Source organism: Nycticebus coucang, chromosome 17 (assembly GCF_027406575.1).
Source record: "Nycticebus coucang isolate mNycCou1 chromosome 17, mNycCou1.pri, whole genome shotgun sequence".
NCBI classification, from domain to species: Eukaryota; Metazoa; Chordata; class Mammalia; order Primates; family Lorisidae; genus Nycticebus; species Nycticebus coucang.
Genome location: NC_069796.1, coordinates 29,926,369 through 29,939,300, shown reverse-complemented (window position 1 = coordinate 29,939,300; position 12,932 = coordinate 29,926,369). Strand labels below are relative to the sequence as shown.

The 12,932-nt window shown below is 40.3% G+C and overlaps 1 protein-coding gene across 1 annotated transcript in view; it reads left to right on the top strand.

The window, feature by feature from the left end:
* Positions 1-12,932, top strand: part of MEIKIN (meiotic kinetochore factor) — a 157,187-nt gene that overhangs the window by 70,235 nt on the left and 74,020 nt on the right. The gene's annotated exons all lie outside the window — the stretch shown is intronic.

Sequence of the window (12,932 nt, the reverse complement as noted above, 5' to 3'; positions counted from 1 at the left end):
ATCTTCTCCCATTCTGAGGGCTGTCTGCTTGCTCTGCTTACTGTGTTCTTAGCTGTGCAGAAGCTTTTTAGTTTGATCAAGTCCCAGTAGTGTATTTTTGAAGCTGCTTCAATTGCCCGGGGGGTTCTCCTCATGAAATACTCACCCAGACCAATTTCTTCAAGGGTTTTCCCTGCATTCTCCTCTAGTATTTTTATAGTTTCATGTCTTAAGTTTAAATCTTTAATCCAATGAGAGTCTATCTTAGTTAATGGTGAAAGGTGTGGGTCCAATTTCAGTCTTCTGCAGGTTGCCAGCCAGTTCACCCAGCACCATTTGTTAAATAGGGTATCTTTTCCCCACTGAATGTTTTTAATTGGCTTGTCAAAAATCAAATAGCGATAAGTAGCTGGATTCATCTCTTGGTTCTCTATTCTGTTCCAGATATCTACTTCTCTGTTTTTGTGCCAATACCATGCTGTTTTGATCACTATCGATTTGTAGTAAAGTCTGAGGTCTGGTAGTGTGATTCCTCCTGTTTTGTTTTTATTTCTGAGTAATGTCTTGGCTATTCGAGGTTTTTTCTGATTCCATATAAAACGAAGTAATGTTTTTTCAAGATCTTTAAAATATGACAGTGGAGCTTTAATAGGGAGTGCGTTGAAATTATATATTGCTTTGGGTAGTATGGACATTTTGATAATGTTGATTCTTCCTAGCCATGAGCATGGTATGTTTTTCCATTTGTTAACATTTTCAGCTATTTCTTTTCTTAGAGTTTCATAGTTCTCTTTATAGAGATCTTTCACGTCTTTTGTTAGGTAAATTCCCAAATATTTCATCTTCTTTGGCACTACTGTGAATGGGATAGAGTCCTTAACTGCTTTTTCAATTTGACTGTTGTTGGTGTATATAAAGGCTACCGATTTATGAATGTTGATTTTGTAACCTGAGACGCTGCTGTATTCCTTGATCACTTCTAGGAGTTTTGTAGTAGAGTCCCTAGTGTTTTCCAGATACACAATCATATCATCTGCGAAGAGCGAAAGTTTGATCTCTTCTGACCCTATATGGATACCCTTGATCGCCTTTTCTTCCCTAATTGCGGTGGCTAAAACTTCCATTACAATGTTGAAAAGCAATGGAGACAATGGGCAGCCTTGTCTGGTTCCTGATCTGAGTGGAAATGATTCCAATTTAACTCCATTCAATATGATATTGGCTGTGGGTTTGCTGTAGATAGCCTCTATCAGTTTAAGAAAAGTCCCTTCTAGACCAATTTTCTTGAGTGTTCTGATCATGAAGGGATGCTGGATATTATCAAAAGCTTTTTCTGCATCAATTGAGAGAATCATATGGTCTTTGTTTTTTAATTTGTTTATGTGCTGAATTACATTTATAGATTTACGTATATTGAACCAGCCTTGAGACCCTGGGATAAAACCAACTTGGTCATGATGTATAATTTGTTTGATGTGTTGTTGGATTCTGTTTGTTAGGATCTTGTTGAATATTTTTGCATCTATATTCATTAGTGATATTGGTCTATAATTTTCTTTTCTTGTTGGGTCTTTTCCTGGTTTGGGGATCAGGGTGATGTTTGCTTCATAGAACGTGTTGGGTAGTCTTCCTTCTTTTTCTACATTTTGGAACAGGTTGAGTAATATAGGTACTAATTCCTCTTTAAAGGTTTGGTAGAATTCTGACGTGAAACCATCTGGTCCCGGGCTTTTCTTTTTAGGGAGGTTTTGTATAGTTGATGCTATTTCTGAACTTGATATGGGTCTGTTCAACATTTCCACTTGATTCTGGTTAAGTCTTGGAAGGTGGCGTGCTTCCAAGTATTGGTCTATTTCCTGCAGATTTTCATATTTCTGAGAATAAAGTTTCTTGTAATATTCATTAAGGATTTTTTGGATTTCTGATGAGTCTGTGGTTATTTCGTCTTTGTTGTTTCTGATTGATGATATTAGAGATTTTACTCTTTTTTTCCTGATTAGGTTGGCCAGAGGTTTATCTATTTTATTGACCTTTTCAAAAAACCAGCTTTTTGATTTATTGATCTGTTGTATTATTCTTTTGTTTTCAATTTCATTTAATTCTGCTCTAATTTTGGTTATTTCTTTTCTTCTACTGGGTTTGGGGTTGGAATGTTCTTCCTTTTCCAGTTGCGTGAGATGTCCCATTAAGTTGTTAACTTCCTCTCTTTCCGTTCTCTTGAGGAAGGCTTGCAGTGCTATAAATTTCCCTCTTAGAACTGCCTTTGCAGTGTCCCAGAGGTTCTGATAGTTTGTGTCTTCATTGTCATTTTGTTCCAAAAAATTGGTGATTTCTTTCTTAATCTCATCTCTGACCCAGCTATCATTCAGCATAAGGTTATTTAACTTCCATGTTTTTGTATGGGTATGCAGATTCCTGTTGTTACTCAATTCAAGTTTTATTCCATGATGGTCCGAGAAGATGCATGGAATAATTTCTATTCCTTTAAATTTACTGAGGTTAGACTTGTGACCTAAAATGTGATCAATTTTGGAGTAAGTTCCGTGGGCTGATGAGAAGAATGTGTATTCAGTTTTGTTGGGATGAAATGTTCTGTAGATGTCTGCTAAATCTAAATATTGGATGGTTAGGTTTAAATCTAAGATTTCTTTGCTCAGCTTCTTTCTGGAGGATCGATCCAACACTGCCAAGGGAGTGTTGAAATCTCCAACGATTATGGAGCTGGAGGAAATCAAGTTACTCATGTCTGTTAGAGTTTCTCTTATAAATTGAGGTGCATTCTGGTTGGGTGCATAGATATTAATAATTGAGATCTCGTCATATTGAGTATTACCCTTAACAAATATGAAGTGACCATTCTTGTCCTTCCTTACTTTTGATGGTTTAAAGCCTACTGTATCTGCAAATAAAATTGCAACACCTGCTTTTTTCTGATTACCATTTGCCTGAAATATGGATGACCATCCTTTCACCCTGAGTCTGTATTTGTCTTTTAAGTTGAGATGTGACTCTTGTATGCAACAAATATCTGGCTTGAGTTTTTGTATCCAGTCAGCTAACCTATGCCTCTTTAGAGGACAGTTTAAGCCATTCACATTGATGGAGAGTATTGATAAGTCTGGTGGAATTTTGGGTATCGAGTTTTTCAAAGGTCCAGTGGACATTTTTAATCCTTTCGCCAGTGTGGAAGTTGGAGTTTGATCCGAAGATTCTGAGTGAGTTTACTTTTGTGGTATAGGATTGGGTTGGTCATTGTGGAGGATAGGTCTGAGAACATCCTGAAGAGCTGGTTTACTTATGGCAAATTTTTTCAACATATGAATGTCATTGAAGTATTTAATTTCTCCATCATAGATGAAACTCAGTTTAGCTGGATACAAGATCCTGGGTTGAAAGTTTTTTTGCTTTAGGAGATTAAAAGTTGATGACCAGCCTCTTCTTGCTTGAAAAGTTTCAGCAGAGAGATCTGCAGTTATTCTAATATTCTTACCTTTGTACGTTATAGTTTTCTTTCGCCGGGCTGCTTTGAGAATCTTCTCTTTCATGTTAACTTTAGTGAAGCTAATTATGATATGTCTGGGAGATGGCTTATTGGGGTTGAATCGTGCTGGGGTTCTGAAGCTGTCTGCTATCTGAATTTCAGATTCTCTAGGCATGTCTGGAAAATTTTCTTTCATAATTTCATGTAGAAGGGCCTCTGTGTCCTTGGCAGCTACTTCATCAGTCTCCGAAATTCCTATAACCCTTATGTTGTTTTTTTTCGAATTATCTGAGAGCTCTCTGAGTGAGTGATCCGTTTTTGCTCTCCATTTCTCTTCCTCTTTGAGAGATTGGGAGCGTTCGAAGACTTTATCTTCAATGTCAGAAATCCTTTCTTCTGCTTGCTCCATTCTGTTACTGAGGGATTCTACTGTATTTTTCATATCTTTGAGGGCTGTAAGTTCTTGTTTCAGTGTGTCTAAGTCTTTGGTGGTTTTGTCTTTAAATTCGTTAAATTCTTGAGACAATTTTTGAATTTCTCCTCGAATTCCTAATTCCATTTTATTGATCTTGTCTGCAAACCAAATTCTGAATTCGACTTCTGACATCTCAGCCAGTTGTTTATGAATGGGATCTTCAATCACATCTGCCGTATCTTTTCTTGGGGGGGTTGATCTATTCTGGTTATTCATGTTACCAGAGTTTTTCCGCTGATTCCGCCCCATGGTTTACTCCCTTTGGTTTTTCCCCTGGGGTTTTATCGAGGGCCCGTACAGTGTTGTGGCCTGAGAAACTGGGGCCCTGTCTGGTGTGGTGGAGCAAAGTGGTTCTGTCTTGTTTTCAGCTGGTTTCTGTTCGATCCTATTGCAACTTCTACTCTGGCTTGAAGTCTCAGCTGTGTGGAAAAATCAGCAATTAAGTCACCCCGCCTGCCCACCTCTGGCCCCAGTTGGAAAAGGAGAATCAAACCTTCCTACAATCGCACACCCAGGGCACCGCCTGAAGAGTCCTCAGTCTATTAGCCCAGTTCAAAAGGTCCGAATCAACTGTCTCAATCGGCACTTGTCTCGGGTGGAAGGGTTCAAGAGGTCTCTGGGAACTGGATCACAGGGGCCTGGTGACTCCTCTGACACGGCTCACCCCAGTGCAGCGTGGAGTCAGGAGGAGCCACCCAGCAAACAGAGCAGTCTGGGAAGGTTGACGTCTCCTTCCCCACTTTGCCCCTCCGTCGGACCCAGTCACTGGTATCTCTGCAGATGGCTAACCCAGTTGCCTGCAGTGAACAGACACTCCAGGGGTTTGCACCTGCCTGAATCGCAAGGAAGTCTGCCAGGCCCCTGCAGACTGCCGTTATCTAGCAGGAGGAGATGGGGCCTGACATCTTTGAGTGTTTGATGCCGGTGATGGGAAGGAGGTGTTCACTCAGGCTTAGCCCCGTCCCTGATGCATGCTGCTAACAGAACAGAACAGACAACTTTGTGAGGTTCTGTCTCTGTTCTTGTCGTCGCCTACAGGAGACGGGCTGTTTTGAGTTCAAACGTCTTTGGTGCTGGAGAATTGCTGAACACCTCTCTGGGTCGGCCCCGCCCTGGAGGCTTCCGGGTTTGTGAGCCGTGTCACCGGTGGCCTCCTCTGGTTGCCCAGGGAGACAGGGGGTGTGGCCTCAGAATATCCAGAAGTGAGCGTTCTGCCGTTAAAGAAAAAACGGCTGTTGATCTACCTCCAGGGAACTGCTGCTCTGGTGTGGGCACTCAGGCGACCCTTTTCTCCTCTGTCCCACGCCCCAGAGTCAGCACTGAGCGGCCGCAGTTTGTGCTGGGTCCACACCCCTTAAGAGATCCCCCAAGAATCAGAACTCTTGGGGGATGGGCCCCCAGACCCCGATTGGGAGTGGGGCGGGGGGAAGCTAGAGTTTCATTCAGTTTCACACAATACTACGGTCCGGGGAGGGCTCCTGCACTGCACCGCAGGGAAGTGCCGCCAAGGCTTGATTTCCCCTCAGCAGAGTGCCCTCTCCTCGCTCACGTATCCCAGAGTCAGCGCTGACCTGACGCAGCTCAGGCACTGTGCACTCCCCTCGAGAAATCACCCAAGGAGCCGAACTCCTGGGGGATAGGCCCTCAGACCCCGAGTGAGAGTAGGGGTTCTCAGCTCTCAGCGGGGAGGCCAGAGTCTGATTCAGTCTTGGGCCCCGTATGCCTGGGGAGGGTTGCTGCACTGCACCGCAGGGAAGTGCCGCGAGTCGTGACTCAGCCCGGTGCCCTCTCCTCACTTGCGCGCCTCAGAGTCAATGCTGACCAGTCGCAACTCGGGGACTGTCCACTCCCCTTGAGAAATCACCCAAGGATCCGAACTCCTGGGGGATAGGCCCTCAGACCCCGAGTGAGAGTAGGGGCTCTCAGCTCTCAGCGGGGAGGCCAGAGTCTGATTCAGTCTTGGGCCCCGTATGCCCGGGGAGGGTTGCTGCACTGCACCGCAGGGAAGTGCCGCGAGGCGTGACTCCCCCTCAGCCCGGTGCCCTCTCCTCACTCGGCGCGCCTCAGAGTCAATGCTGACCAGTCGCACTCAAGGGGACTGTCCACTCCCCTTGAGAAATCACCCAAGGATCCGAAGTCCTGGGGGACAGGCCTCCAGACCTCAGTGGGCGGGAGGGGAGCGCCGGGGATTCAGGGTTGCCGGCAGAGGATTCCCAAAGTTTTATTCAGCCCTATGTCCGGCAGGAGAACGCCACGGCACCCCAGTAGGGGAGGTAGGTCCAGTTTTTAGAAGGTCTCTCCCGTGGAGAGACCGTGGAAATTAAAGGGCTCTAATTTCTGCCCGCTTGTTCAATTTCTGCCCGCTTGTTCAATTATGGGGCTCTAGAGCCGGTCTCATGGGGGAGGGGGACTCCCGTCCGCTTGGTGGTGGATTTTGTACCTTTTGTTTGCGTCCTTGTGATCACAACTTGCCTCAGCGGTGTTGATGTGCGTTCTTCAGCCTTCTCTCTTGGTGAGGCTCAAGTCCACCAGGATACTTACTAAATTCCTGTCCCTTAACTCTCCTTCTGGACGGGAGCCTTTGTTGAAAGCTGGCTTCAGTCCGCCATCTTGTCTCCCCCCCCTCGATTTAAATCTTTTATACATTTTGAGTCAAGTTTTGTAAGTGGTGAAAGGTGTGGTTCCAGTTTCAATCTTTTACGTGTGGTTATCCAGTTCTTCCAGCACTATTTTTTGAATGGGGATTCTTTTCCTCAGTGTATGCTTTGTTTGTTTTATCAAAGATCAGTTGGCAACAAGAGACTGGTTTCATCTCTTGGTTTTCTATTTGGTAACACATGACTATGTCTCTATTTTTGTGCCAATATCATGCTGTTTTGATTATAGTAGACTTGTAATATAATCTAAAGTTTTGTAGAGTAATGCCTCTGGCTTTTTTTTATTACTAAAATTGCCTTGGCTAGATGCGTTTTTCTGGTTCCATATGAAATGAACTATTTTTTTCAGTTCTGCAAAGATATTGATATTTCAATATCAATGGGGATTGCATTGAATTTGTAGATTGCTTTGGGTAGTATAAACATCTTAACAATGTTTATTCTTCCCACGTAAGAGAGTGGTATGTTCTTCCATTTGTTAATGTCTTCAGTTATTTCTTTTCTTAGGTTATCATCATTCTCTTTGTAGAGGTCCTTCACCTCATTTGTTAGGTATATTCCTAGGTGTTTCTTTCTTTCTTTTTTTTTTTTGAAGCTACTGTGAAGGGCATTGTATCTTTGATTAACTTCTCAACTTAGCTGTTATTGGTATATACAAAGGTTACTGGTTTTTGGACTTTGAGTTTATATCCTGAGATATTACTGTATGTCTTGATCACTTCCGGGAGTCTTGTAGTTGAATCTCTGAGATTCTCTAAAATCATATTATCTGCAAAGAGTGAGATTTTTACCTCCTCTACTCCCATTTGGAGTCCTTTTTATCCTTCTCTTGCCTGATTACATTGGCTGGAACTTCTCAAACTATGTGAATAGTAGTGGTGATAGAGGATACCCTTACCTTGTTCCAGTTTTAAGTGGAAAAGCTTTCAGTTTTTACTCTATTTAGCATGATATTAGCTGTGGCTTTGTCGTAGATGGCTTTAATCAATTTAAGAAATGTGCCACCTATGCCTGTCTTCTTAAATGTTCTTGTTAGAAAGGGATGCTGACAATTTTATCAAATGCTTTTTCTGCATCTTTTGAGAGGATCATTTGGTCTTTGTTTTTGCTTTTATTGATAAGGTAAATTACATATATTGGTTGCATATGTTATCCCAGCCTTGTATCCCTTGGATGAAGCCTACTTCATTGTGATGTATAACTTTTTTAATGTGTAGCTGTAATCTGTCGACTAAGATTTTGTTGAGTATTTTTGCATCAATATTCATTAGTAAAATTGTTCTTTAGTTCTCCTTTTCAGGTGGGTCCTTTCCTGGTTTTGGTATCAGGGTGATGTTTGCTTCATAGAACATGTAGAGGAACATTCCGTCCTTCTCAATATTTTGGAATAGGTTCTGCAATATAGGTACAGGCTCTTCTTTGAAAGTTTGATAGAATTCTGGTGTGACGCCATCAGGTCCAGGGCTTTTTTTTCTGTTGAAACATTTTTTTATTGTATCTTCAATCTTAGTGCGTGATATTGGTCTATTCAAGAGATCTATTTCTTCTTGGTAAGTCTAGGGAGACAGTATGATTTTAGATATTGGTTCATTTTCTCCACATTATCAAATTTCTTGGTATAGAGTTTCTTGTAGTCAGAGATAATCTCTTGTATCTCTGTGATATTGGTTGTTATTTCCTCTTTTTGTTTATGATTCAAGTTATTAGAGATTTTACTTTTCTGTTTCTAGTTGTTCTGGCCAAAGGTTTATCAATTTTATGTATCTTTTTGAGGAACCAACTTTTGTTTCATTGATTTTCTGAATGATTCTCTTGTTTTCAGTTTCATTTATTTCTGATTTAGTTTTGGTTATTTCTTTTCGTCCGGTAGGTTTGGGGTTGGATTTTCCATTTCCTTAAGCTGATTCATTAGATTGTTAATATGCTTTCTTTGTGTTGTTTGGATGTAGGCATCTAATATGATAAATTTCCCTCTTAGGGATACTTTTACAATATCCCACAGGATTTGGTAGCTTGTAGCTTCATGTTGTTATGTTTGAGGAATTTAAAAATTTCCTCCTTTATCTCTTCCTTGACCCAACTGTCATTCAACATAAGGTTGTTTAATTTCCATTCCTTTGTGTGGGCATAAAATTTGTTATTCAAGTTGAGTTCCACCTTTAGTGACTTGTGATCTAAAAAGATACACAGTATAATTTCAATTCTTCTAATTTTGTTGAGGTTTGATTTGTATCCAAGGATATAGTCTATTTTGGAGTGTGTTCCATGGGCTGGCGAGAAGAACACATATTTCTTAGTTTTGTGATGATGTGTTCTGTATATATCTGTTAAGCCCATTTGTTCTATAGTTGCATTTAAGTCTCTTGTATCTTTGTTGAGTTTCTATTTAGATGACCTCTCCAGTTCTTTCATGGTGGTTTAAAGTCCCTAGATATTATGGTGTCATATGTTACCATACTGCTCTGATCATTTAAGGTCTGTATCATAAATTTGGGAGCATCTAAGTTGGGTGCATAAATATTTAGAATTGAATGTCTTCTTGTTTTATTGTTCCCTTGACCAGTATGAAGTGACCATCTTTGTCTTTTTTAACTTTAATTGCCTTAAATGCAATGGTATCTGAAAATAAGATTGTGACCCTTCCTTTTTCTGATTTCCATTTGCCTGAAATTTTGTTTTCCAACCCTTCACCCTGAGTCCTGTTTTGTCCTTTGAGGCTAGGTGTGTTTCATGGAGATAGCATATACATGGCTCATGCTTTTTTATCTAATTGGCCAGCCTGTGCCTCCTCAGTGGGGGAACTTAAGCCATTTACATTAATTGAGAGAACTGATATTTGTGGTGGCATTCTATTCATCTTATTTTGTGAAAATTCATTCATTAGTTTTATCCTTTTCACCATTGTGGAAGCTAGGATTTGTTCTTTAGTTTCTGGGTGTTTATTTTGCTGGTGGTCCATGGCGGTAGTCAGTGTGGAGAACAGGTGTAAGTACTTGCTATGGAGCTTGTCTTGTGGTAAATTTGCTCAGTGCTTGCATATTAGTAAAAGATTTGATTTCTCCATAAATTTTGAAGCTTAGTTTAGCAGAATACAGAATTCTGGGCTGAAAATTTTTTTGTTTAAGAAAGTTAAACGTAGATGACCATTTTCTTCTGACTTGGAAAGTTTCAGCTGAAAAGTCTGTTGTCACCCTGGTAGATCTGCCCCTGTAGGTCAGTTGGTGCTTACTTCAGGCTGCTTGCACAATTTTCTCTTTCACCTTTACTTTAGACAGATTCTTTACAATGTGTCTTGGAGTTGTGCTATTCGTGTTGAGATGACCCAGGTTTGATATCCCTCTAAAAGGAGTGTTTATGAATTTTTAGTGAAACTTGAAATTTTTCATTTATGATATCCTGTAGTAGGGCTTCTATTCCTTTGGGATATTTTTCTTCCCTTTCAGGGATCCCTATGAATTGTATGTTTGAACACTTCATGAAGTCCCATAATTCTCTAAGTGAATGTTCTACTTTGTCTCTTTTCTTTTTTAGCTCATTAACTACTTGGGTTAGCTCAAAAGTTTTATCCTCAAGTCCTGAGATTCTTTCTTCTCCATGATCTAATCTGTATTGACAATTCTGCTGCATCTTTATGTTCCCCAATTGACTCCCATCAATTCTTTGAGCTCCTCCATAGCTTTTCTATATTCTTCATATCTTTCATCCATTTTTTTGATTCTGCTTTTCTGTTTTCTCAACAAATCCATTTATTGTTTTTTCCATCCATATTTTAAATCCCCTTTCTGTCATTTACACTGAACCTTTATAGGTGGAATTCTCTGTTACGTCTACATCATCATCATACTGTCTTGGAGGGGTTGCTCTTTTATGGGTTTTCATGTTGCCAGAATTTTTCATACGGTTACTCCTCATGTGTGTTTTATTCTTGTTCACTTCCTTTCCCTACTTTTTCCTCTCACTGCCTCCTTTGCTTTAAATTACCTTGTCTCTGAGCTTAGGTGTTGAAGTTGCCTACTCACTCACCTTCTGTACTGGTTTTCTGCTGCTCCAGATCTCCTTGCTGCCTCCTGTAGTCTTCCTACTGCTTCACTGTGCCCCTGGGGTAATGTTTCTGGGTAGGTTTCCCCCAGTCAGGTGGCCAAAGACCTTTCCTCCCTGACTTACTGAAAGCGCCTGGCAAATAGATGTGTCTAGTCTGCCATCTTGTTCTTCATTGTTTAAATTTTTGTTTTTAATTAAAAAGTATAAGTAAACTAAAATTCCATTTGATCTCCCCCCCAAATAAAAGCATAAATAAATTAGCCATATGTTGTGTTGTATACCTCTAGTCCAAGCTACTTGGGAGACTAAAGAAGAAGGATCATTTGAGGCCAGGAGTTCAAGGTTGCAATTAGCTATGATCATGCCTCTGTACTCAAGCCTAGGGTCTAAAGTAGAAACTCAGATGTCTGTCTATTGATGTGTAGATAAGTAAAATGTGGCATATTATACCATAGAATGTTTGTGGCTCAAGGGAGTGCCAGCCCCATATACCAGAGGTGGTGGGTTGAAGCCCGGCCCCGGCCAAAAATGCAAAAAAAAAAAAAAAAAGAATGTATTTCACAATAAAAAAACAAATGAAGTACTGATACAAGCTACAACATGGATAAATCTTGAAAACATTATGCTGTATGAAAGAAGCCAGTTACAAGACCATGTAATGTATGATTCCATTTATATGGAATATCCAAGATCAGCAAATATATAAAGACAGAACTAGATTAGTGCTTACTTAGGCCTGGTGGTAGTGGAATGGGAATGTACTAATGATTTTGAAGTTTCTTTTAGTACACAAAAATATACAAAATTAGATCATAGTGATACTTGCATGGCCCTGTGATATACTAAAAAACTATTATATACTTTATATGGATGAATTTTGTGGTATATGAATAATACCTCAAAAAAGGTATTTAAGAAATCAAACATCCCAATATTTTTATTATTATTTTTGGAGATAGGCTCTCTGTTTGACAGGCTAGAGTGCCTGTCATCATATCTTACTGCTACCTCAAACTCAAGGGTTCAGTCTACCTGCCTCAGCTTCCTAAATAGCTGGAGTTAGAGGCACATGATACCATGCCCAGCTAATTAAAAAATATTTTTTATTAGAGACAGTTCTTACTATTGCCCAGGTTGTTCTCAAACTCCTAGCCTTAAGTGATCCTCCCTCATTAGTGTCCCAGAGTTCCTCTATCCTATTATATGGAAGAGGGAAGTCCTTTAAAAGATGAGAGATGGATCCAGAATACAAAGTGGAGAAACTGGACTTTAGAAGAAGTGGGATATTTCCATTGCGAAATATTCATAGATGTAGTAATGGTGGGGGCAAGCTTTGCACTTAGAAGGACTCGATATTTCATTTCATGTTCTTCTGTTACCATTTTGAAATTCTTTTTTTTTTTTTTTTGCAGCTTTTGGCCTGGGCTGTGTTTGAACCTGCCACCTCCGGCATATGGGGCCAGCGCCCTACTCCTTTGAGCCACAGGCGCCACCCCATTTTGAAATTTTTAATAACTTTTTAACAGAGGCCTCATACTTTGCAGTAAGTCCTGAGTGGTGGCATACTGTTTAATGGCTGATATTATTGAAGGGAAGTATGAGGCAAGATTGTTATCTGAGAAAATAGTATAGAATGTGAAATAGCTATGAGAAACTAGAGAAGTATAGTTGAGTTTCTCTGCTTGTCTGTGGCTACTGCTTTTGTGTTTGTAGTGGTGTTGATATGACAGACTGTGCAATGTTTCTCAGAACTCAGCTGTGCTGAAGGTACAGAAGACATGGGTATCAAGGTTAATCTGGAGCTGGGGATTTGTCATGTATGTGATAGAAGAAAGAAAGATAAGAAAGTAATTATAGTGATAGATGGTGGTATATAAGCTAGATAAGTAAGGAAGAAGATAGGAGAAGACTAATCTATGAAGATAAAATTGTATGATGGGTAAATTTTAGATTTTCTTTTTTTTTTTTAATTGTTGGGGATTCATTGAGGGTACAAGAAACCAGGTTACACTAATTGCATTTGTTAGGTAAAGTCCCTCTTATAATCATTCTTGCCCCCAAAAGGTGTGGCACACACCAACGCCCCACTCACCTCCCTCCCTCCCTCTCTCTGCTTTGCCTCCTCCCCACCCCATGAACATAATTCCCTTTAATTGTCCTCATATCAAAATTGAGTACATAGGATTCATGCTTCTCCATTCTTGTGATGATTTACTAAGGTCTTCCACTTCCATCCAGGTTAATACAAAGGATGAAAGTCTCCATTTTTTTTTAATAGCTGAATAGTATTCCATGGTAT